This window comes from Mus pahari, chromosome 7, assembly GCF_900095145.1.
Source record: "Mus pahari chromosome 7, PAHARI_EIJ_v1.1, whole genome shotgun sequence".
Classification (NCBI taxonomy): Eukaryota; Metazoa; Chordata; class Mammalia; order Rodentia; family Muridae; genus Mus; species Mus pahari.
The window spans coordinates 15,273,279-15,288,001 of NC_034596.1; the positions used below are offsets into that span (position 1 = coordinate 15,273,279).

The 14,723-nt window shown below is 45.7% G+C and overlaps 1 long non-coding RNA gene and 1 pseudogene across 2 annotated transcripts; both read right to left on the reverse strand.

Annotated features, from left to right (window-relative positions):
- Positions 1–2,163: 2,163 nt before the first annotated feature.
- On the reverse strand, positions 2,164–5,563 carry LOC115064417. The gene is made up of 3 exons (XR_003844268.1): positions 5,194–5,563; positions 4,394–4,547; positions 2,164–2,685 (listed from the first exon to the last, which is right to left on the reverse strand). It is a non-coding gene; the product is annotated as an uncharacterized LOC115064417 (long non-coding RNA).
- A 3,840-nt stretch (positions 5,564–9,403) lies between these two features.
- Positions 9,404–10,104, reverse strand: LOC110324792 (annotated as a pseudogene). Its single transcript, XR_003844252.1, has one exon. The product of XR_003844252.1 is annotated as an NEDD8-conjugating enzyme UBE2F pseudogene (transcript).
- Positions 10,105–14,723: the final 4,619 nt, after the last annotated feature.

The following is a 14,723-nucleotide window of genomic DNA, read 5'->3' on the forward strand; positions in this document are numbered from 1 at the left end:
GGAAGGAAGGAAGGAAATTGTTTCCATAAGATTGGGCTGTATGTAAGCCTGTAAGACATTCTCTTAATTAGTGACTGATGGGAGGGTTAGGTCCATTGTGAGTGATCCCAGGTTCTATAAGAAAGCTGAGCAAGCTATGGAAATCAATCCAGTAAGCAACACTCCTCCATGGCTCCACATCAGCTCCCGACTCCAGGTTCTGCCTTACATAAGTTCCTGTCCTCACTGCTTTTGATGATGAACTTCTTTATGGAAGTGTAAGCCAAATAAATCCTTTCCTCCCAAGATGCTTCTGGTCATGGTGTTTCATCACTGCAACTGACATACACATGAATTAAAGACATACACATGAATTAAAAATACAATAAATCGAGTTGAGAGATGGCTCAGCAGTTAAGACCACTGACTGCTCTGAAGAGGTCCTGAGTTCAATTCCCAGCAACTACATAGTGGTTCACAATCATCTATAATGGGATCCAATTTCCTCTTCTGGTGCGTCTGAAGACAGCTGCACTTTACTCATATGCATAAAATAAATAAATAAATAAATCTTTAAAATATATAAATAAAATCAAATAAACAATTTTTAAAAAGCCTAATGAGCACATATGGTTATAGGCTGATTCTCAACTGTCCCCATGCTACAAACAGTACAATAATCCCAAAGATGGGACAGGGCTGCTCTGAGGAACTTCAGCACAGACTTGTGCTCTCTGTAGCATTTATCAAAGTGGGGTAAACAGTACCTCTGAGGATCTTGTGCTGTATCTGATCGAAGAGTCTCATCTTACAGAGGTATAGGACTTTTTGGGAAGAACAAAAGCAAAAACACAGTGGTTTTGCCAATGAGCAAAAACTCAGTTACTGCTATGTTGTTGCTGGGAAGAGGAGAGAGGAACCTGAGGGATCTGTGGGTCTGGGTGATCTTATTATTGTTGTTGCTTTTAATAATATTAGTAGTGACCAGCACTTGGGATGCAAAGGCAGGCGGATTTCTGAGTTCGAGGCTAGCCTGGTCTACAAAATGAGTTCCAGGAAGCCAGGGCTATACAGAGAAATCCTGTCTTGAAAGACAAAACAAAAAACAAAACAAATAATACTAGTAGTGGAGTCATTATTGTGTGATTTTGCCAAAGTGTTATATATATTCACTCATTCCATTTTACAATATCCTCCTGACATAGGACAGCCTTGGATATTCAATGAATTCTAATGAAACTGGCTCAGAAAAGAATCGCTGGCTACATAGGAGTCCACAGGAAAATCAGGCTGAATTTTCAAACTGCATAATACTAAGAACGACTGCATCATGAGTATCCCAGCAGGCAGCCATGGCACTCTATAAAGAGGAGACGCAACACCACAGCCATCACACCCACACCACAACCACCTCCATCAGTAACACTACCATCACAACCATCGCCTCCCAGAGAGGGATGAAAGGACTTTACAAAAGTGTGGCTAGGGTCAAGGGAACCCAGGCAGGGGCAGTGATGAATCAGCCAGAAGAAAGGGAGAAGAGCCCTTGCCACCCATGTGGCAAGGAGAAGCCAAAAGAGAGGGCAAGATCTGGACCCACAGTAAGAGTTCTGCCTGTAGGAGAGGGTCACAAGGAGAGAGTTGGGAGAAGGGCAAAAACAGCTTCCTTCCTCCCATTCCTCCCACTTCCGGTTGGTCCTTCCTCCCACTCCTCCCATTTCCTGTTGGTGCCTTCCATTTGCCAAAAGCAACTGGATGCATCGAGTTGGTGAGATCAGTTTCCCACAGCCACAAGCCTGAGGATAAGAGTGCAGAGGAAATGGAAGCTATCCAACAATGACCTACCATGTACTCATGCCATGGCAGCAACTACACCAGGGAGTTTACATGGTGGCTTCCTGTCACCTTAGTCCTCATCCTGTGGCTATGGACTCTCGGATGCTCAACTCTGACATATGAAAAAAAAATGAAGCCTTATTTTTCCTAGAATTTTATTTAATTTCTAAAGATTTATTTATTTATTATATGTAAGTACACTGTAGCTATCTTCAGACACTCCAGAAGAGGGAGTCAGATCTTGTTCCGGATGGTTATGAGCCACCATGTGGTTGCTGGGATTTGAACTCCAGACCTTCGGAAGAGCAGTCAGGTTCTCTTACCCAATGAGCCATCTCACCAGCCCTATTTAATTTCTATATAGAGCCTCTACTCTCGTGGGTGACAGAAGAAACCTTGTCTCCACCTACACATTAGAGGTTTTTCATTTCATTTTGTTGTTCTGTGTGGTATTAAGGATGGAAGTTAGTGCCTCCATTCATCGAGGTTTTGAGTGACAACATAAACACATAGTTTTACCCCGGGGGATTCATGCTTGTTTACAGGGCTTCCACGAGGTAGAGTCAACATTCCCATGTCAACAGTAGCGTCCTTCAAGGTGTCTTTGTTCTCATCTAGATTCTTGTCACTGGGTCAAGGTCATGCCGACCGGCCTTACTTACATGACCGCTCTAGACTCTGTTCTCTCTTCTAGAGAATCTACTGGCCGTAATGTAAGGAAGGTGGGAATGAGCCACGTGATGGTGGAGGTGGATGTGGAAGAGGAGACGCAGGGATAGGGCACTGACTCGAGCTTTCCAAAAAAGCAGAAGAAGAGAAGTGCCAAGTATTATGACTGACCTTGAAGAAACTCCCACATAGGTTGATGGCCTGTGGGGTAAAAGCGATCAGAGGAGAAAACAAAAACAAAAACAAAAACAAACAAACAAACAAAAACAAAACATGAGAGCCTTTGATCCAGTGAGCATCAGCCAAGGGAATATAAAATAAAAGCAGCACACGTCCCAGGCATGGGGTAGGAATGTTCCATTTGTGCCCTTAAGTAACTCGGGAGTGATTTATTGTATCTTCATTTATTTGTCTGATCTGGTCCCTGCAGAAGCCAGAAGGAACCACAAACTCAGCCAAATATGGTCCCATAGTGGCTTTGCAAGGGCCAATATCACTCACTGCTCAGGCATGTGGCCTTTGATTTAATGAGGACATTCTTTTTCATGCCAATCAGAAAGGATCAGAAACATTTCACATTCACATGGAATAGACAATAATACACATTTACAGTTATGCCTTGGTACTATTTGGCTTACGTAATTTCTGTCAGAATCGAGTGGGAAAATCTGGGTCAGAGGGGACACAGACCATCATATTGACCCATGTCCTCTGATGTTTTTGTTTTTGAGACAAGGTCTCTCGTTATGCAGCTCAGGATGGCCTGGAATTCCCTACCTGGCCCTGTCTGACCTCAAACACAGCAGTCCTCCTTCTCACCCTCCCAAGTACTGGGATGACAGGAGTGTGCCCCCAACATGTCACCGATCCATTGCCCGGATGGAGCTTCCTGACTTAGCGGGATGAGAAAAGGACAGAGAACCTGTGGAGGAGCACATAATGTACACGTGCTCTTGGAAACTTAGAAACTGGCACATCAGTACAGCTCTGATGGGAGCAGTGGCCAGGAGTGAGCTGCTCCAAAGAAAAGCAGAATTGTTGCATCCCATTAGAGCTCCCATCACAAAGGAATCACGGTGTTCCACAGGCCTCCTGGGCTCCACAGCGAGAAATATGATTCAAGGTAACATGGAAGGCTGTTAACTTTGAGTGGCCCAGAGCAGGACAGGATCTATCCCTGACTCAAACTATGATGCTGCCCTCCTGCTTGGACCATGCACATGAGCCAAACCTGTAGTGATGGAGGTGTTAGTGGTAGGGAGAAAACATACGTGCCTTTTACCTAATATCTCCTGCTGTGTTTTTGGGCCCCCCTGTTGGTGTCTCCCACCCCCACTAACCACTCCCCCTCCACAGGAATACCAGAGTGCTACCCAGCTCTCCCGGAATGCAGTGCCCTCGGACCGCCCACCATTGCTAGGACTGCCCACCATCGCTCGGACTGCCCTGACAACTTCAAAAGACTCAAGGGCATGCTGGGAACCCTTCCTAACCCTTCCTTGTACTTAAGCAAGTCCGATCAATAAAAATTCAAGCCTTGATCAGAATTCTTGCCAAGGCCTCCATATTTCTTTTCGCAGCCCTTTTCCCTTTTAGGAGTTCCCGCTCTCCAGTGCGAAGCCAGACCAGAGTGTTTCTGCAGGCAGAAACACTGACCCCCCCATAGGAAGGGAAAGGTTATCCATGGGATATCCCATGAGCTGGGTATGTATCAGGTGATGGAAAGGCACAAGGCCAAGCCTGAGCTGAAAGATTTATCAGGAAAGTCATTTGAACAGGCATCCAAAAACCTGTGTGTGGTGGCTAACGCTGTCATCTTGAATGGGTCTAGAATCACGTGCAATATAAACCGCTGGGCAGGTGCATGAAGGAATTTTGAGACTGGGCTAACCGTAGTGAGAAGGCCTACCTTAAGTCTAGACAGAAGCGTTTCGTGGGCTAAGGCCCCAGACTGCGTGGAATGAGGAGAGTGAGCTGGCACAGAGTTCATCTCTCTCTGCTTCCTGACTGTGGCTGCAGTGTGGCCAGCTGCCTTCCCCGCCATGATGGACTGCATCCTCCAACTGTGAATCAACATAAATACTTCCTTCCTGAAGTTGCTTTTCTCGGGTACTTTATTACCACCATGATCAAAGCACCTCAGATGACACAGCACACCACCCACAGCTGTGCCAGCCAGCTTCCCTTCCCCACAGCGTTTCTATGGCCATCCATTAGGTGGGAGCAAGCAGGGAATTGGGGAGTTGCAGAAGACTGGCTGAGGGATGAGGGAGGGCCTGTATTTGATTGGCAAATGGGTTGGCTTTGCTTATGGGTGCAAGCTGAAGCTGGAAGGCAGTTGCTTTAGAGTAACACCATTGAGTGGACCATTAGTGACCCTGGTGAGAAGTCCTCACAGTGGTGGGCATGCAAGCATGCAAAGAGCATCCCTATTTATTCCCTGTGTGTGTGTGTGTGTGTGTGTGTGTGTGTGTGTGTGTGTAAGGATGGAAATAGCAGGTCTGGGAACGGGACCTACTCATAGCTGGAGCGCATGCAAATGGGTACAGAGAACCCAGGTCTTTGCATTCTGTTAATAACCAGGAAATACTAATCATGCTATTAAATAACCAAGTAGGTAAAAAGAACTCCCCTGTTGCGGCATGCGCCTGGAAACTGGCATCCCAAACACACAGACAGATGGCCGCAGAGGCAGAAGCTCCCACTCACCAAGCCCATGCCACCTTTGTGGACTGTGCTGTTCCACTCTCCCTTCAGGAAAGAGCTTGCTGTTCTGTCACAAGGAACACAGTCATGAGACAGACTGGGGACTCTGTGGTTCCTTGCAGCAACGTCCCAAGCCGTCCTGCAGTGACTGAGCCCGAGTGACATTTCTGAGCCTTCAGGACTGTTCAGACTGGGAATCTGTGCTCGGCAACTGCCTTCTGGGCTGACCATGAGTCACTTCACAGAATCCTCCTGGCAACAGGGAGCTGCCACACCCATTTCTGCTCTCTGCCTTCCACCCTTGGCAGGTGTCACACCAGCTTGTCTGTCTGGAGACTTTTTCTGACCCCCTTGATCCTTCACAAATATTACTCCCCAGTGAGCTGCCGCCCCCTCTGCTTCTCAGAGGCCATGACACGATGCCCTGGGCCTCGTGACCTGAGATTCCTTAGCAATGACATCAATAGGGCCAGCTGTTAACAGGTTCCATGGAGGTCATTGCTCAATCTTGTCCCGGAGACTAGCCCACATTCTGGTGTGCAAACGCCTTGACCTGCCAATGGGCCAGAGAGTTCCTTGCAGGGAAACCGTAATCAGATCTCAGACCCAGAGTCCATGAGGCCCCTTGTGGGAGCAAATGTGATGTCTGATTCAGGAGGAGGAGGCAGCAGTGAGCCACAGGGAGCAGCCAGCTTTCTCATTCGACACATCTTCACGGGAAATTCTGAGGATTCCGAGAATTCTAAATTTGAATCTGGCCTTTCAGGGTGTCAAGGTAGGTGGATGGAACGTTATGTAACAGTGTCTTCGCTTGACTGATAATGTTCAAGTCTTTATTTTAAACATTGAGGCATCTGAAAATGTTAGGAGTCGGCCTCAGGGTTAGTTTCATTTGGGTCAGTGGGATGTAGTGACTGGTGTTAAACTTCAGTCATCATAGCCTTCCTGAAGAAGGAAGGGCTTCTGTGAATTTTCCTGAGATCTGCCATGCCTTCTTACCAGGCATGGAAGACAGTGTAGGACCTAAATGTCACACTGAAATGACCAAAGTGGGGTCTAAAGTAAGACAACAAATCAGACATTTGTGGAAAAGTCTTCCAATAATGAAGACATTGAAATGTAAGCAGGACATTTATTTCTCATGCATGTATCAAACCTCACAGAGCTGGGGGTGAGCAGAGGCAGCTCAGTGGCAGAGTGTCTCAAAGCTGCAGGTCTCCGGGTTCCATCTCCAGAACCACCAAACAGAATACAGACAAAAAACCCCCAACTTTCCAAGCCAACCAAGGCTAGATAGCAAGGTCCTACCTCAGAAGCAAAAAGAAATGAATAAGACCCCTCGGTCTGGGATGTAGCTCAGGTGGCAGAGGGCTTGCCTAGGAAGCATGGGACCCTGGGTTCAATTCCTAGATCCCTGTAAACTGAGCATGGTGATACAGACCTATCATCTTACCACTTATGAGGTGTAAAGAGTAGAATCAGAAATTCAACGCAGGATTTGAGGCTAGCCTGGTGTACAAGAGACCCTGTCTCTACATGTGTAAATAAACAAACAAGCCAAAACTTCTTAATTACTGATAATAAAAAACAAATTTTCTCCAGCCATCCTGATCGAGATTGGATTAATTTAATAACCTACATAAATTTTGCCTTATCATTGTCATATGAAGAGGCTATCAGCTGTAAGCATCCAGTAATATAGTCCAATAATGTAGGCAAAAGTAAGGATGCTGGAGAGATGGCTCACGGGTTAAATGTACTCACTATATTTTCAGAGGACCCAGGTTCAATTCCCAGCACCCACATAGGTAGTTCACAACTGCCTGTAATGCTAGAGATGCTAGGGAGATCCAATGTCTTTTTCTGACCTTTGTAGGCACTAAAACACAAGTGACTACACACACACACACACACACACACACACACACACACACACACACTAGCCTGATATTGGCATATACCTTTAATTCCCAAACTCAGGAGGCAGTAGCAGGGGATCTCTGTAACTCTGAGGCCGTTCTACATAGCAAATTCCAGACCAGTCAGAGTTATTTAGTGGCATCTTGTCTCAATAACAACAATAATTATTATTATCATTATCTAAAAAGTACTTTTAAAAATAGTCATGTAAGATTATAAGGTTATAAACATGGTTGTTTATTTTGGATCTGTTTTTATCATTTTTTTTCATTTACTGCTGCGTGAGAGAGGCTAGCTGAAGAGTCCATGTGCACCATGGTGCGCATGTGGAGGCTTGAGGACAATCTTTTGGAGTCCGGTGTCACCTCCCTTCCCACCTTGGTTCTGAGGGAGGATCTCTCATATTCTTTCTACTGCTCTGAGTACTCCAGGCTAGACCTGAAAGCTTCCAGGAGATTCTCCAGCCTCCCTCCTCCCATCTCATAGTAGGAGTGCAGGGATTACAGACATAACCTACCACATGTGACTTTCTGCAGGTTCCAGGGATCGAACTTAGGTTCCTGAGGCTTGCTCCTGCTGAGCCATCATCCCATTGGTCCTGGATTTCCTCTTTATACTGTAACTGCAATCTACCGCGATGTCCCCTGAGAAAGATGCTCCTTTCAGGGTTGGGATGTAGCTTCCTGGTGGAGTACTTGCCTGACAGCACTTGCCCTTCCCCAAAGAAATCCCTTTAATGTTGCATTACAAATGTGTCTCTTATTTCTATTAAAGATCCCTCCACGCTGACTAACCTCAGGCCTCACTGAACCTGGAATCATTCCTGAAAATCTTGTGGTTTTGGAAGGTAGAGCAATTGATTGCCCTGGCTCGCTGAAGTCAAGGGCTAGAGTGAAGTTGCTGACTCACTCTGAGTCTGGGTGGTTTTCTGCTAGATTCTGGGATCTCCAGGCATCAGGACTGCCAGGCTGTGTGTGGACTCTCCCTTTACTCCTTCCTACTCTACAAGATCCCATAGGAAAAGCCAAAAGGGATCTCGCAAGGAGTCCTCGGTGAGAGAGCCTCTGCCAAGAGGGGGCTGGAGCATCCTGCTCCGCCACAGCCCACACAGGGAGGCAGAGGGCGGGTAGAGAGACACAAACCAGAAGCAAGTGACTCAAACAGACAGCTTCTTCAGGAGGAGCACATGACAGGTACAGCCAAGAGTTCTGCATCCCAGAGAAGGACCTCAGTGAAACACTGCTGTGGATCCGACATGATCAAGAGCGGCAACGGCAGACAGCGGAAGGATTTCATGTCTGTACTTCCTGGCTCCCAAAACAGCTCAGCTTTGCAAAGCAATGGCTTGGCTGTGTTGAGCCAAGGCCACACCCAGGTTCAGGCTTGCTGCCAAGGGCCCTAACGGACCACTCATCTTTGGCGTTGGGCCGGTGAACACTCCTTTTGTTGATCAGGGCTCTTGAGAATTACAAAACATTGCCTATCCTGTGTAAGCCCACAGATTCAATCCCCAGTAAAGCAAACAAAATATATTTTGAAAATAATAAAGAAAAATCGTAAAAGCTTTGCCTCTGGAAGCAAAGAGGACCTAAATGTCACTGGAGGCTGTGACTCTTTTTTTTTTTTTTTTTTTTTAAGAATAGAAAAAATAATTGCCGGGTGTGGTGGCGCACGCCTTTAATCCCAGCACTCGGGAGGCAGAGGCAGGCGGATTTCTGAGTTCGAGGCCAGCCTGGTCTACAAAGTGAGTTCCAGGACAGCCAGGACTACACAGAGAAACCCTGTCTCGAAAAAACCAAAAAAAAAAAAAGAATAGAAAAAATATTAAAGCATCAAATTGTACAAATTACAAATCTGTTCCCAAATATACTTACATGAAATAAAATACGCATTTCAGTAAGATCTACAGTGAATGACTATGCATTCTGGGAAGCTTCACATCTAGGTAGGGTCAACATTCGTGGAAGAAGCTAAGAGAATGTGCATCCAATCACAGTTTATAGTGGGTTTCTTATTGCCAATCTGCCAGTCACATGGAACATGTCATTACATCACTCGTGCAGGACACCGATTGTTGGGGGAAAGGAAGCAAGCGCTGTATCCTCAGTGGTGAGTTCATTACAACTTCGGAGGGATTCCACCAGACAGCCTAGACAGTAGTAGAAAGTGTGTCTCGAGGCCCAGACACACTTTCTTGCTGTATTATGTTGTTCTCCACCTATAGTGGGCAGTCAGGAGGGTCTTCTTCAGGACAGCATGGTCGCAGGACCGGGACAATCCCAATACTGACAGGGAGTATGAGGATGGGGAGGAGGGCTACCTCGAGCTGTTTCACATCAGAGACAACTGTGACAAAGTCCTCAGACCTGCGATCTCTCCTCTTATCATCTGGCATAGCGTTTGATGTATTCATCCACTTTGTCCCAAAAATCCTCCTTGTCCCGCAAATGATGTTCTGCAGCTTCAATATTCAGTGGATCATCAAAATTCAAAAGATCAGTAAATAAAGAATTTAATCCCCAAACAACATCCTTTAATGTTCTAGTGGGAGCCCAGCCAGTGACATCAATTGAGTGTTCTCTTAGTAAACTTAGACATATTTCCCCTGTTTCTGTGATGTTGGGGTGCCAGCTTTTAGTTAAGCATTTCACCTTGGGAGGCACCATGTTGTAGGCATTGGGAACTTCAGTTTCAAATTGAAATTTTCCACCCTGGTAGTAACCCTCATCTGGGCTTACAGTCAGCTGAAAGCAATGAAGCTTGCTTGGATCAGGAAAATGTACTTTACATGTACAGGGTAAATTAGCTTCAAGTTCTGCAACCTCTTTAACAAGCAACTTGTCTCTCACAGAAACCCTCCGAGTAGAGTCAGATGTGGAGGCTGATGTCCGGGATCCTTTGAGACCATCATCCCGCTTCAACTTGCTTGCCAGCGTTAGCATTCCTGCCACCTTTCTTCTGAGCACCGCGAGTCAGGCGAGGTGAGCCGGCACCCAAAACCGTACCCGGCAAGCAGCGGCAGCGAGTAGCGCTGGCCTTCACAGCCGCACCCGCACCGGCTCCCGACAGCGAGACCAGAAGTGGCCGAGGCTGTGACTCTTAGAGGGGTGACTCTGACAAGGACAGTGAAGATGAAAATGGGGACAGGGGGCTAGAGACATGGCTCTACGGTTAAGTACATGTACTGCTGTTGTAGAAGACCTGAGTTCAGTTCCCAGCATCTGCATCTGGTGGCCCACAATCACCTGTAACTCTAGCCCCAGGGACCTGATGCCCTCTTCTGGCCTTCAGTGGTACTGGCACACACTTGCACATACCCACATATGTACACACACATATTAGAAATATAACAAGGGGCTGGAGAGATGACTCAACAGTTAAGAGTACTTTATGCTCTTCCAGAGGACCGGAGTTTGATTCTCAGAACTCAATTGGGGGACTCAAAACCATTCACATGTAACTCCAGTTCCAGGAGATCCAATGTTCTCCTCTGATATTCATAGCATGCACAAGGTGTATGTTCATATATATAAGCAAAGCACCCAGACACATGAAATAAACTACAAATAATCAAATAGGAACACATGTTCAGTAAAAAGAAATTATTTTAACAGCATATCAATGAGGATATTAAGGTAGCTTTTTTCAAAAGCCAAGTGGATACAGTTTTGAGAATTCCCATCTTGGCTGAAGTTGAATATTGTTTCACCAATGTTAAAATCTCTTTTGTAAATGATAGAGACTGTGATAATTCTGGCCAGCAGTTGTTGGTGTTACCATGTGCTAGGTGGACACTGGGCAGTGTATCTCATTTAATCACTGTAAGAACCTTAAGAGATACACACTATTGTTAACCCAAGTTTGCTTCTAAAGGAACTGAATTAGGGAGAGCCAGCTTGCCCCATTTCCATAGCAGCATGTCCTGAGTCAGCACTTGAACCCAGACAGTCTGATTTTACCAGGCATACCCTTAACTGTCCCATCATTCTATTGTAGTAGACTACAGGTGGTCTTAGAATTCTTGCCTGTATCTCCCAGAATACAGGTCTAGGGGCTGGAGATGAAGGAATAGGGTATTTGTCTTGTATGAGTAAGGTTCTGGATTCTATTCAAAACAAAACAAAACAAACAAACAGGCATGGTGGCACCCACTATAATCCTACCACTCCGGAAAGAAAGGCAGGGGGACCAGAAGTTACTTTAAGGCCATCCTTAACTACATGATGAGTTCAAGGCCAACATGGGTTCTATGAGGCCCTGTCTAAAATAATAAGAAATAGACAGATTGAACCTAATGTTTTCTTCACAAACTACAGTAACTGGGACATCTGGAGGCTTGAAAGCCACTAATGCAGCCTATTCAAGGTACAGGACGGTTAAGGGGATGAGGCAGGCATAACCCATTGTCATCCTGGCCTGATGGACACAGTGTTAGGTAAAAAAGAAGACCTGCCTGGTGCACCTTCAGCATTTTTGAGACACTGGCATCTGGGGATTTCCCTTGGTGTAGACAATAGCTGACTTTAGGAATGAATTCTGAAAATAATTCCAGCCTGCATTCCCGGGGACATCCTGCCTTTGACAATGTACTTCTGTGCAGCCCCCAGAACAAGGCTGCATTCCTCTGCTCAGTGGGAATTTCCAACACCAGGGCCTAGAAGCTCCACCTCCTCCCACTCAAGGACTGGGCTTCCAGGTTGGCTGTTTCCATGGTGAAGGTGAGAAGAAGAGAGAGGTTGGATCATTTCCATGGCAACTACACAGGAGTGGTGGTTTCCTTGGCAACAGTGGGAAGGTAGAAGCAGCTGGGCTCAAAAGATCCCTCCCCCATCTCGGCTCTTCCACCACAAAGAGCACATGCTCCTGGGATGGAAGTGTTCTGTCTGGGCTCTGGAATCAGAAAGACTGTTTGGAACACATTATTTCATTATTTGGTTTCTCATTTATAAAATGGGCCCAATAATAGAAGCAGTTGCATTGGATGGTAAGAAGCATCAACACGAGCTTGGGTATGTGTGAGCCAAGGTAAAACCTTGTTATTGTGAAGTACCTAAGGACTACCACATAGCAATTACAGGTTTTGCTCGAATGCGGAGGGGAGCAAATCAGATTTTATGAAACCATCCAAGAAACAAGGAGGCTGGGAGTCAGGAACCAAGTTAGTCTTCCTGAGTCTCACTGGTCAAGAGCTGGTACTGGAGCTGGAAGCCAAGCACTGGGACTAAAGATCCACTGTCCTCCTCCTCCTCCTCCTTCCTCCTCTTTCTCCTCCTCCTCGTCTTTTTCTTCTTAAATTTTAATTTAATTTTATGTGTATGAATGTTTTGCCTTCATGTATGTCTGTACACCACATGCATGCCAAGTCTACCGAAAGATGCCAAGATCCCCTGGAACTGGGGTGATAGAAAGTTGTGAGTTACCATGTAGGTATAGCTGGGAATCTAATTTGGGACCTCTGGAAGAGCAGCCAGTGCTCTTAACCACTGAACCGTCTCTCCTGGCTCTCAATGTTTTTCTTGCAACCTATGATCTTCACAATGCGGTCTCTCTGACCTGAGCTCAAAAGATCCCTCCCCCATCTCGGTTTTGTTTCTGTACCCCAAAGCAGACCTTCCATATCTGCACCTTCCCCACATGACCCATAGTTTGTACCCTAAGCCTCAAGTTCACAGTGGAGTTTATGCAGTAAGTACAGTAAGGAAGGAGGGACTTGATCCAGTGGTGTCTCCCAGCCCATCAACTGCTGCTTACCAGTTCAGACTGGTCTGGGCTGTCAGAAGATTATCAGATACTCTGTTGCCTTCCTGAATGACTTGGCCACGATGGGCCTCTGATGGCCTTCCTGAATCATACAATATATGAATTATTAAAGCTTTGTTCTGGCATCTGTGTTGCTTAGAAGGTAAGGCATCACCCTGCTTTACAACCAACCTGATGCATTGAATCCAATCTTAAATTCTGATACATCGTAGCAGTGTGGCTTTGGGTGAGTCAACTTCCTGAGCATCATTTTTCAGATATATACATTTCTTACAATATAATCTCTCCACAGAGTTGTGCAGTTAAGAGAATGTATATGTATATGTATATGTATATGTATATGTATATGTATATGTATATGCATATGCATATGCATATGTATATGTATATGTATATGTATACTCTTTAGTTCCAGAACACCTTTAGTCCTTTAGTCCTTTAGTTCTGGCAATCTAGAGGCAGAGGCAGGAAGACGTCTATGAGTTTGAAGCCAGCCCATGGGCATGTCTATGGGGATTATCTTGATTATTAGTTGATGTAGAAGGGTTCAGGCAGGACCATTCTTATGAGCAGATAATCCTAGGCTGTACTCTAAAAGATAGCTGCCTAAACAGCCTGTGAGTGAGTGAGTGAGTGAGTGAGTGAGTGAGTGAGTGAGCTAGTAATTGCCCTTCCTCCATGGTTTCTGCTTCAAGTTTCTGCCTGAGTTTCTGCCTAACTCTTCCCTTCAGTGATGGGCTGTGACCTGGAGTTGTAAGCTGAAATAAACCCTTTCTTCCCCAGGTTGCTTTTGGTCATGGTATTTGTCTTGGCAACAGAATAAAACTTGAGTACACATACATGCTAACTGATATACTGATGCAAAACTCCAGGACAGAATAGCTAGGCATGTAGATCAATTGGTAGAATGTTTGAGTAGCCTGGGCAAACCCTGGTTTTGATCCCTAGTACCACATAAATCAGAAGAGGTGCTTCATACCTATAATCTCAGCTCTTGGAAAGTAAAAGAAGCAGGACCACAAATTCAAGGTCATCCTTGGCTACATAGTGAGTTTAAATAAAGCCAGCCTGGGCTACATGAGACCAGGTATTAAATAAATAAATAACAGGACAGAGAGCCTTTAGGATCTTAACTGATGTACTTCCTTTGAGCCCAGAGGTAGAGCAAGGGCAGGAAAAATGCTGCGCTCCCTTGAACTGAAATTTAGATAGCTCATTCCAGCTGAGCAAATACACCAGCGGGACCTTCCCTCATCTCAGATCTCGTAAGCAGATGCACTCTGCTAAATCAGACAAGACCGGTTTTCAGAAACTCCAACAACTACATCTACTTTATCTTGAGTTTTCTTTGGTACAGATAAGCTTCCACCTCTTGGGGTATGTGTAGGGAGCAGATGAAATCCTGAGGGAGGGAATATGTATTGTTCACACGGGAATGGCCGTGTCAAGGACCCCAGTGTCTCAGATCCATAGAAATGGCAAATCTCTTCCCTGGCTATATGTGGATGTTTACAGTGTGTACAAGAACTAGCAACACAGTTTCTCCTGGATGACCATAACCTGACTGCTCCCCTACAAAGACACCCCCAGCACACACACACACACACACACACACACACACACACACGCACTGAGATTAGCTAGCCCTGCCTCCTCATTCAGATGTATACACTATCCTCCACCTCCTTAATTCAGATTCTGATGTATAAAAACCATGCTGAAAATCTTAAAAAAAAAAAAAAAAAGAAAAGAAAAAAGGGCTGGCGAGATGGCTCAGTGGGTAAGAGCACCCAACTGCTCTTCTGAAGGTCCAGAGTTCAAATCCCAGCAACCACATGGTGACTCATAATCAC